The sequence below is a fragment of the Nanorana parkeri genome, unplaced genomic scaffold (assembly GCF_000935625.1).
Source record: "Nanorana parkeri isolate BGI_ZX_2015 unplaced genomic scaffold, ASM93562v1 scaffold2086, whole genome shotgun sequence".
Lineage (NCBI taxonomy): Eukaryota > Metazoa > Chordata > Amphibia > Anura > Dicroglossidae > Nanorana > Nanorana parkeri.
Genome location: NW_017308354.1, coordinates 116,516 through 128,019, shown reverse-complemented (window position 1 = coordinate 128,019; position 11,504 = coordinate 116,516). Strand labels below are relative to the sequence as shown.

The 11,504-nt window shown below is 44.3% G+C and overlaps 1 protein-coding gene across 1 annotated transcript in view; it reads right to left on the bottom strand.

Moving 5' to 3' along the window:
- The window catches only part of WHSC1L1 (Wolf-Hirschhorn syndrome candidate 1-like 1), a 125,680-nt gene that overhangs the window by 28,319 nt on the left and 85,857 nt on the right, over positions 1 to 11,504 (bottom strand). The gene's annotated exons all lie outside the window — the stretch shown is intronic.

The following is an 11,504-nucleotide window of genomic DNA, read 5'->3' as shown; positions in this document are numbered from 1 at the left end:
AGGTTGAGGGAAGAAGAAGAAAACAATACAAATAAATAAAAAAAAGACACAATGAGCAAATGAAAAGTAAACATGGGCGAAAAAAGAATGACATAAGAACAACTAAAATGAGAAAGTGGCATGGGTGGTGTCAACATGTGGCTCTGTTTGAGTTAGCTAGGTCCTGCCTATACGCATACCTGTCCATGGCTGTATCAGCTGCATCGTGATAGGATTATCACAGTGCACCCCATGAAACTTCTGTGGATGTAGCTGTGGGAGGGAAGGTGGACTCTCCAAGCACAAGAATAGCAAGCAGAGGTCCCCTGATTGCCTACTGTAGGTCAACTGGTGCTGCATTCAATGCCCTATCCAACCTTTACAAGACACCAACTCATAGAGCCCGAGGAACACAAGGCTCGGTTCACAAAGCTTTACAGCCCAACTTCAGAAGTTACACAAAAACTACACTTGCAGACGTAGAGAGGCATGGTATGTAAGGACATCGAGGGTCTGTCCATAATCAAGAGTGTCAGGGAGAAGGGATGAGCGCCTAAGCGTTCCGGAGCGAGGAATAAGGTAAATATTACACCTTATGGCTCATCCCCGTAGACTTAACAGGCATTCAACTCTTGCAATGGTGGGGGAAGGGGACGGGGGCACTGCAAGGGGATTTTTTGTGCAATTCTTGTTCATCTTTAACACAAGTGGAAGAAGAATTGTGGTATCATGTTCAAGTCTCATTGGACCCAGCTGAAAAAAAAAAGTTTCTTGGTTTTTAAATAAAGATCCTTATCCAAGTGCGTCAGCTTTATGAATTGAGCCAACAGTGACCTATAAAAACTGGAGGACGGTGAAAGTGTGCAGGCTACAACCAATCAGAGCTTTCCTTCCAATGAGCAGATGGAATTTGACCGGCTGATAAAGGTTACACGTTTTCTTTAGTCTTCAAAATGTGACCTATAGGTTTTAAAAAAGGAAAGTGCAATGTGCAGGAACTTTGTGTTGTATCTCGTAGCTTTTCTGTACATGTTCCATCGGCAGGTGATAAAATGCATGTGCATTGGAAGCAAACCTGTTATAACAAAGACATGTACAAGCCAACAACCCCGCCACCACCAACATTCACAGTGCGTTCTCAGTGACTCTATTGGGTACGATGGAGACATCCTTAGAGCAAATCTGGCACAAGCATGAACAATGCTGTCAGGAAGGTCAAGTATGCGGCCGTGGCTGGAGATCTGTGTGTTCATGTGACCCATTGCATACTGTCTACTCTGAGCCTGATGAATGGGACCCTGTGTGGCCCCGAAAGCGCTTGATATTCCGAGTGGCATCTATCATTAAATCATTAAATGGAGTTGCACTGACATATGAGTTTCTGTCGTGCTGGTGACATCTACATTCAAAGTTGTTCTGTGTGCGGCGCCATCCGCTGTCATTTCAAGCACCCATTTACTCTCTTTGGGATTTCCAAGAAGGAGTGCTACAGGATCTATGACGTTTATGACGTTTCCACTGTATAGGGTCACGCGACATATGCGCGTATGTCTGCACACAATTGAGTGTGCACATGCAGCACTGGCTTTGGTCCCAAGAGGCCTTAGGCACAGCACTACTAAGGAGAGTCGCTGAGTGGCCGCCAGCTTCTGTGATCCATGACCTGCATTCTGGCTATTCTGTGTTCTGACCTGGCTTGCTAACTCTGCTGTATCTTGATCCCGTTGATGATCCTGGCTCCTATCATGACTTTGCCTCCTGCCTGCTGTCTTGGTACCTCTGCTGCCCATCTGGTATTGACCTTAGCCTGGACTTTGACCTTGCACGGTCGTTACTGACACCTGCCAGTTCCTGGACCTGACCTGTACTCCAAGTATTACAAAAGACACCACCCACACTCCAAGGTCCAACGTATAAACGCCTTTATTCAGACGATAAATAACATGGCAACACTAGTGGACAGCAACGTTTTGGAACCATCATAGGTTTTTTCATCAGGCAAACATAGTGACATAAAGTTCCAAAACGTTGCTGTCCACCAATGTAGCCATGTTATTTAACATTTGAATAAAGGCGTTTGCACGTTGGACCTTGGAGTGCAGGTGACCTCTTTTGTTATACTTGGATTCACGCATCGCCATCCGCTGGTAATACCAGCACCCATTTCATGAACTTTGGTATTCTGGTCTGGTGTGGAGTAGGACTTTGACTCCAGTCTCTTGACCAGTTCTGGTCCAATCATATTTCACAGCTTAGTAGTCTCTAGATTGTCTTCTGATATTCTGCTGCATCTACAACAGGCACCTGTGCCACTCCTCATTTGCTATACCCTGTTCTCAAATCCTAGGAATGCTGGACAGGGTTGTAAAGGAAGCCCTCTCATCAATTCGACCAGGTATGTGTTATGGTAAGCTCAGAATACCTGTCAGGGTTTACCGTTCTCCTCTGAGAATCCCAGCAAGGACATCCAGGAGATCCCCTACTAATGGATCTAACAGGGTCCAGGCCAGTACGGCTGATAATAGTAAAAGATTTGAGACCAGGACTTCCAGCGTACCCTGAGGCTGGGTGTGTCGTTTCTGATTCAGAGGAGTATTTAAGCACTAGCTATGCAAGGAGCTGGTGCTGTGTCTTTTTGCCAGCATTCTGTTTGTGAAAGAGCTTATACTTCTGCTGGTTTCTCGTTGCTGACCTGGACTGTCTGACCCTTCTTTGCTTGCTGCACGCCATGATCTTCTGCCTGGACCCGGCTTTGCTCTTGTCTCCTGCGTTTATCCTCTGATTGCTAGTTGCCGACCTTGGACCGTCCGACCACCCTCTGCTAGCTGCCTGCATTGAACTCTGCCTGGATCTGACTACTGTCTCCTCATTGGAGCCCTCCTGTTCTCGTCCATCCCTTGGCAGGGCAACCCTGAGGAACGCGACCTGGTACCAGCAAGCAGCCTAGCCCATCTCCACCATCAGGATCTCTGGTGAACACCGGCTGGTACTTAGACTCCGCCCCTCAGTGAAGCCCGTATCACCTTCCAGGGGGTGTCACCCTAACAGTATGTAACAAATGATGACTAAGCATATGATATGTTTACCTTCAAACAGTATTCTAAATCAATCTGTAGATTTGGAAATATAGGCAGCTTAAATATATGCAAACTTGACTCTTTTTGTAAAAATCGAGCCGACACCATCCATCACATACAAACAGGAAGATTGGTGGGAAGTGAGGTCAAGCTTAACCTTCCAAGTATAAGATTTACATCTAACGTTGCTTATGCAGGTTTTTACAGTGTGTTCAGTTAGATAAGTTCTGGCTTGTGACAGGTTTAGTTTAAGGTCTGACAGTATTTGCATACGAACAACAGGCAACCATTGGCCATTCTGAAGATAAAGAAGTCATAAAATGGCACTTTCATGGTGATGGCGGCCTACACCTTCTTTATGTTATAGCAGGTTTGCATCAGGATAACCTTTGAATGAAAAGAAGCTACAACTTTACTATTTGCTGCAAAGGAGTTCTACGAATATCTTGAAAAACGCTATTTTTTTCATTAAAAAGTGTGCAAGAAATATGGGGGAGGAATGAAATCAAGTATTTACGTAAAACTGCTGCTAACACATAGGAAGCATTTGTTATGATGAACAAAGTATATCTAAAGCTAAATTGTTATTTTTTTAGTTTTGGATGGAGATGGTTAGCCTCTAAAAAGATTGGAAAAAAAACTCTTTTGGACAGTTGTCATTGGATCAGAGGTCGCCATTGGAAGATTTTTCCCCACCTCCTATTCTAGTGATGACTCTAAAATCTTGGATTTCCAATCGCTTTCGGTTGCGGAGATGGTGGTCACCAGACAAACAGAGGGTGCATTTCCTCAAAGGAGACTTAAGTTGGCCATACACGGATCGAATTTCCACCGTTTCCTGCTAATTCAGCCAACATTCGATCCATGGGTGACCCTGCCGACACCCCCCGGTTTGACAAAAGGTGTTTTTTTTCAACTTTTGTTGAATGAGCCGGGTGGAAAATTGTCGGCCACACAGTGAATGCAGCCATTCAGCTATTTGAAAGTGGAAACAGAGCACTGGATCGGTGTGATTATTCTGTTTTTTCTATCCATTAGTGGTTAAATGATGTGAATCATTGTGTCTAATCTGGCTAATGGGTAGGCAGCTATCACTGGCCTAAGGGTCTCCACAGTATCCCTGGCTTAACAGTGGACATAGGCCTTGAAGCGCCACACCAATTAAAATGGCTCAGATACAACTTTATTCCACTAGGGTCATGGGACAATCGAGTAGAATAGCCAACATGTTTTGGGGGCACAAAAACAACCCTTCATTAGGGTTTGGTGAGAGAAATCATATATGTGGACTAAAATCTCTGCAGCTTGAAGTTTGTATTGAGCTGTGACGGGAAAGCTTCTGGCTTGTCAGCAGCTGGTTTGGCAAAGCCGAAAACCTGTTGGCCATTCTACAAGATTGACCCCTGACCCTAGTGGAATAAAGTTGTATCTGGACTATTTTAATTGGTGTGGAACTGCAATGGCTACATCTGCAGCCAACCGGCGGCAGTCATGGGAGCCAGCTTTCAGAAAACAATAGCCAACAGGGGAGCTTCCTCCATCAACGCTCATTAGCATGAATGGGAGAAGTGAGTGATTTCTCTTGGGCTGAATAAAAAAAAAATGTATGGCCATCTTCAGACAGCAAACATTTAACGGGGGATCTAACCCTTCCCAACTCTACCTAAAACTAAAAAAAATGTTTTGGCTTTACATATACTTTACGGGCAAAGGGACCAATCCCTAGAAGGCGCCATCTTTGCCCGTAGGAGAGGTTTATGTGAGTCTATGTTTCTGCACCTACTACATTTAAATGTATCAAAACATTGGGGGGAATTTATTATTACTGGAGCAGACGAAATCTGGAGCACATTTGCACTGCAGCCAATCAGCTTCTCTGTCTCATTTTCAAATCTTACCTGAGCAAACTGAAGAGAGATGCTGATTGGCCATGAGCAACTGCTCCAGATTCTGTTTGCTCCAGTTTTGATCAATTTGCCCCATTAGCTTTTGTCAAGCTTTGGCTTAGGAGTGATGGTTTGGCGTTGGACAATGATGTTATGGTGTGGCCATATAGACATCCTATGGCTTTGGAGAATTATGTTATGGTGTGGCCAATCATATAGACATCCTATGGCTTAGGACAATGATGTTATGGTGTGGCCAATCATATAGACATCCTATGGCTTTGGACAATGATGTTATGGTGTGGCCAATCATATAGACATCTTATGGATTTGGACAATGATGTTATGGTGTGGCCAGAGGCCCTGGAATAGGGCCTGCCTCATCTGCACACACATTAAAATGAGAGCCATCAGCTGCAGACATTAGATTAGTTCAAGATTTTGACAGGCTGCAATTTACTTACTGGGTTATTGTATTTGAGAGCATTTTTTTCCAAGTCTGCAAAGGTGAGTGAGCTCGGTCAGCCAAGGGCTGGAGAGGCCAGCAGCAACATTGACCTCAAGGACTAAAGTGGACCATGAATGATAAAAAAGGCATATATCTTACACTGCTCCAAAAGTTCAATACATCAAATAAAATCTGTAACCTGTTATGCTCTGGTGTAAAGAGCCAGGCTCCACCATGTTTGAGTACAATCAGACAACGCTGAACTCACAAGACAAGGAGGCAGATGTTGGAGGAGCAGTGAACCCAAAAAGTATGGGCAACCTGGTGTGGTCTCGAAAGGCAGTTCTCTATCTTGAAGGGACAGTATCCCATTGGCCCCCAAAGCAATCCAGATAAAAGGGTGTGCAGTGTGAAAGTGCCATGGCCATTTAGTTAAGTCCAGTAAAGTTTTAATAATCTTGGCAAAAAGTTGTTTGGGAAATAGCCAATGTGTTTCAGTGGCCCTTCACCAGGGCTGTCAGTGCAGGAGACAGGCTGGGTAACAGAGGATCCTTACCCGAGTCCAGCACTGACAGCCCAGATGAAGGGCGAGTTGTGATCCCCCAGGAACATGTTTGCTGTTTCCTACAGACTTTTTGTCAAGATGAATAAATCTATGCTGGACTAACTACTCCTCCCATGCTAGCCTTCAGGACTGCTCCAGAGTCTCTCCCATCCTCTGGAACTCTTTACCCCTACCTGTCCATCTATCTCCCACTCTGACTGCCTTTAGGCGATCCCTGAAGACTCTTCCTTATATTGTAAAGCGCTGCGCAAACTGTTGGCGCTATATAAATCCTGTATAATAATAATGATAAATCACAGAATTAAAAATGTTTGGTTTTTGCTTTGTTTTACAATGTTGGCGCTATATAAATCCTGTATAATAATAACTATATGGTTGTGGCGCTCTTACTCTTTACACCTTTTTTTCTGAATTGATAAGAAAGACAAACCAAATTTCCTGTATGTTGGGTATGTGATATCGGCAATCTCCCCAGCCCCTGGATGCATTGATGTCTATATGATTGAAGTCTTGTAGCCAAATGACACCATGAAAGCCGCAGCTATGCAGTCCAGCGTTGCTTGATGGGGAATCTCTTTCCAGGAAGAATAGACAATATATCAGGCTCAATGCACAAAGCAAACACAACCATAATTCGCTCTCAGCCACGTGACAGTCAATCTCATTGACCTGTCAAAATCTTTAGGTTGGTGACACGAGGCTCACGAGGGATAGACAGCCGTGCTAAAATCTTTTCCGGTTGGTGGTTATATTCTTTTGAAATAATTACTTTTGTAATATTTCTTTTTTTCTTTCATTTACCTTTAAATAAAAGGCCTAATTCTGAGATTCCCAGGTGAAATTACCGTTATAACTGACTGGAGCATACAAAATGTGGAGCAGTTGCCTATGGCAACCAATCAGCTTCTCTCTTCAGTTTGTTCTAGGGATGCATCGATACCTATATTCTTCTCGTCACCTGGGAGCATGGAGCTGGTTTCCTGGCCAAACAGGAAGCCAAGGGGCGGGTAATGACACAGCTCCATGCACCCTCGTCACCATGTGTGATGACTTGCCCCCTGGGTTCTTGTCGAGAAGCTGGCCAATCAGGAAGCCAGACAGGTAGTCATTGCCAGCACCCCCCAGCTTCCTGATTGGCCAGAAACCCAGCTTCATGCTCCCTCGTCACGTGGTGACGAGGGTGCATGGAGCCGGCTTCCCGGCCAATCAGGAAGTCGGGTGCCGAGCCATTAGAGTTTAGTGTCACTTTAACATTCCTGAATGAACTGATTCACAGAGATCGTCAGAAGATATATCAAAGGAAGGTGACATCGCTAGAAGAAATGTTCCATTTTCGATGGACGGAGCCCAGATTTGATATCATGCCAGGTTATGGTGGGGAACTATATGGTACCTCTATGTTGGTTATGAAAAAGACTATACTCTATCTAAAGAGAGCTGCCATGTGGGTGGTCTAAGTACTCCAAGAGAGAATAGAGGGTGAAGGACTCCTTCAGTCAATCAATGGCTTAGTGACAATGCTGCCAAACCTAAAGAATATGTAAAGCCAAAAAGTTTTGTATAGAGTAGGGAATTTTTGTGTCCCATTTGCAAAGATTTCCCTTTCACATTCCGTCCTACAGAAACACAAGACGTTAGAGGCAACCTCTCCAAAGTGTGGGGAATTACCTTTCAGACAGCTGTCACCTAAACAAGTGTCACCGCTGGAAGATTCCACCTCTACTCCTGTTCTGGGGACAACTCGAAGCTTAGATTTCCCATCACTTCCTGTCCGCAAGACAACGGTCACTAAGACAAATAGAGAGAATATACCACAATATCCAAAACGAAAAAAGCTTCGGCTTTAGATACACTTTAAAGCGGAACTCCAGGAAGTACATTTTTTGCAAACATTGCTCTATCCTGGCTCAATATAAGCATGCGTATCTCATATCCAGAGGGCCACCGGAGATCCAGAAGATCACTGCACTAGTCTGCGCTACATAATGTACAGTGATAGCTGTGATCTTTCATCTGCGGCTCCAGGAGCTTCCCCTCTGGACACTGAGTACAAGGAGTCGCTTGCTCAGTATCGCCGCCATTCAGTGAAAGCTGAATGGCGGCGATGTGAGCCCACAAGGGAGGAGGTGACACGGGATCCCCCAGAGCATTGAATCTGCAGCTGATCAGTGACAAAGGTGTTCTCAGATTGGATGAGGAAGAGAAAAGGGCAGGATGACATCATGATCTCGACCTCATCCAATCAGAAAACACCTTGTATTCACTGAAAAAAATAGAAGGCGTTCTCTGACTTGGGGTGGTACCGAATGAGCGACTCCTTGAGCTCACTATGCAGAGGGGGAAGGGCGGAGCCATAGATGGAAGATCATGGCTATCACTCTATCTAGCACAAACTATTATAGTGATTTTCAGGATCTCAGGTGTGATCCAGAATCACAATCATTAATTTCCTAACATTCAGCCAAGCTGGACCAATGTAAGTTTGCAATAAAATGTTCTTCCTGGATTTCCACTTTAAAAGCTTTGCCACAAATAGACCAGGAGATGGAATCCTACTAAACGCAACCAAAAAAGAAATTACAACTCTTGGGTAATGTTTTTATTCTCAATTTCACAAAAAGGTCTGACTGCAAGTTAATTCCTAAACGATGTTGAATTTCCCTAGACGAGGATAAATGTGTCGCCGAGAGCTGAAAGTGGCTATTTTCGAGCTTTGCTCTTGAGCAGGGGCGGGCAACTCTGGCCCTCCAGCTGTGCTTATGTACAAATCCCGGCATGCCTCCTCCTCTGCTAGTCATGCCTGTAACTGTCAGTCTTGCAATGCCTTCTGGGACTTGTAGTTGGAGGGCCGGAGTCGCCCCACCCCTGCTCTTGAGCATAATGCACTAAACACAGTGTCCTAATGTTGGCCTATCTCTGTGAACCTTTACCGAACCATTCTGTGTTCTGATGTAACTAGGTCATGTGATCACTGTGTGGGGCTTGGTCCAGATTCATGGTTTTTATTGAGTGTATTTGCTGCTTACGAAGAAGCACATTATGAGACATGAGTTTGAGCAAACAAAGAAAAAAAAAAACGATGAAGGGGATATGAATAAATGAGAACAAAATAATCTAGAGGCTTTATCTGGTCAGGGAATTTTAACACATTCTTGAACATTTGTCCGCTAGGGTCTTCTATAAACCTTATTATCACCATTACACACACATAAGTATTTCTAGGCAAGCAAAAAATAAATAAAAAAATTCAAGCTAGACCAAACAGTTTTCACATGTTTAACATAAAGGATATTACATACAATACAGTTCTGGAAGATTCCCCCATTAATAAGATCTAAAGATCTCAGCTGCATAGCTGTAATACCTCAATGTGGTGGGGTGATCTCATACTTATCAAAATAAGACCATGTTTATTTCTATACATTACCTGGATACTAAATGAAGATGATGGGACACTTTAAGACACTTCTACCCACCTATTTTGGAAACACCCAGCCACATAGACCTCAAGCAGGGTCCAATGGAAGCTGGCATGAGAGAAGTGTGAATGGGGTCCTAGCCCGAAAAGGAGCCATAGAAAGGTAGTTCATCCAAAAAGGATCATATTGCCTATCAGGTTAAATCCAATGTAGTACATATTAGTCTGATTTCATAGAGGGTTTGATTATTAAATATCGTTGATGGTTCTGTTTATTTAAGTAGGATGCACTGGAAACATGATGATCCCCATTTTGTAATTATTTCTGTTTAATAAGGTGGCTGGGATGTCTCTATCCTTAGTTCTTTAGATGATGAGCTGATATAAGCCCCATTCACACTGGAATCGGCCGGCATTTACATGTACGGCCCGTCCTTCTCTATGGGACTACGCGGCCATACGCCCCCCTACGCTGACCTCAATTGCGGGTCCGTGTTTCCTGGCTCGGACGCAGACAGGATCCATCCTGTCAGAGTAGGAGTACGCTCACCTGCACTGACGTGGCGGGTGAGCGTAGGGTGGCGTATGGCCCCATAGTCCCATAGAGAAGGACAGTGGCTGCGTACTAATCACACACAGCACCTGTCGTTCCCGGGAGCTGCCCGATACGGCCGTGCACTACCTGTTGGTCTATGTATACTGACACAGACTGGCTGACACAGATTTGGCTTACTGTCTCTTTAAACCTCTCAATGTCCAAGCTTGGTGTTCCCTATGGGACTATATCCTCTGATCTTGTGACTCTAGGGCTAGCATAAGGGGGCAGGAAGTATAAATTTGGTCTTGGTTAGGGGCCATCAAACTATGGTGGAAATACAATTCTTAGCATACCATGTGTACACTCACCGGCCGCTTTATTAGGTACACTTCTTCAACTGCTCATTAACACAAATATCTAATCAGCCAATCACATGGCAGTAACTCAATACATTTCAGCATGTAGACATGGTCAAGATGGTTCAAACCGAGCATCAGAATGGGGAAGAAAGGGGATTTAATTGACTTTGAACGTGGCATGGTTGTTGGTGCCAGACGGGCTGGTCTGAGTATTTCAGCAACTGCTGATCTCCTGGGATTTTCATACACAACCATCTCAAAGAGTTTACAGAGAATGGTCCGAAAATGAGAAAATATTTAGTGAGCGGCAGCTCTCTGGGCAAGACTACCTGGTTGATGTCAGAGGTCAGAGGAGAATGGGCAGACTGGTTCAAGCTGATAGAAAGGCAACAGTAACTCAAATAACCACTTGTTACATCCGAGGTATGCAGAATATCCTCTCTGAACGCACAACATGTTGAACCTTGAAGCAGATGGGCTACAGCCACAGAAGACCACACCGGGGCCACTCCTGTCAGCTAAGGACAGGAAACTGAGGCTACAGTATGCAAGGGCTCACCAAAATGGTAAAATAGAAGATTGGAAAACCGTTGCCTGGTCTGATGAGTCTCCATTTCTGTTTGCGACATTCAGATGGTCGGGTCAGAATTTGATGTAAACAACATGAAAGCATGGATCCATCCTGCCTTGTATCAACGGTTCAGGCTGGTGGAGCTTCACATCATAGCCGACACATCTGCAGCAACTGCGTGATGCCATCATGTCATTATGGACCAAACTCTCTAAGCAATGTTTCCATCACCTTGGTGAATCAATGCCATGAAGAATCAAAGCAGTTCTGCTTCTAAAGACAAAAGGGGTCCAACCCAGTACTAGCAAGGTGTACCTAATAAAGTGGCCAGTGAGTGTAGATCCACTAAGCCCAGCATCCTGGCAGTGCTATCTATCCAAAACTATATAACAATGTCAGGATTTCTAGATCTCTTGAGTAAAGTATTGTATATAGCAATGATGATATGTAAAATTTAGAAACCCCCAGCAATCAGATTTTATTAGTAAAGAAACTAATGGCCTCTATTTAGAAGTTACGGATTGCTGCATCTTGCATTATGAACACCGTCACTGCTTACTGAACGAGGATTGCTTTCATCAAACATGGAGGAAATGTGGAAATGTTACTTTAAATAGACTAAGACCAAAAGATACCAGCACTGTTTGCATAGTTCCCCCCCCC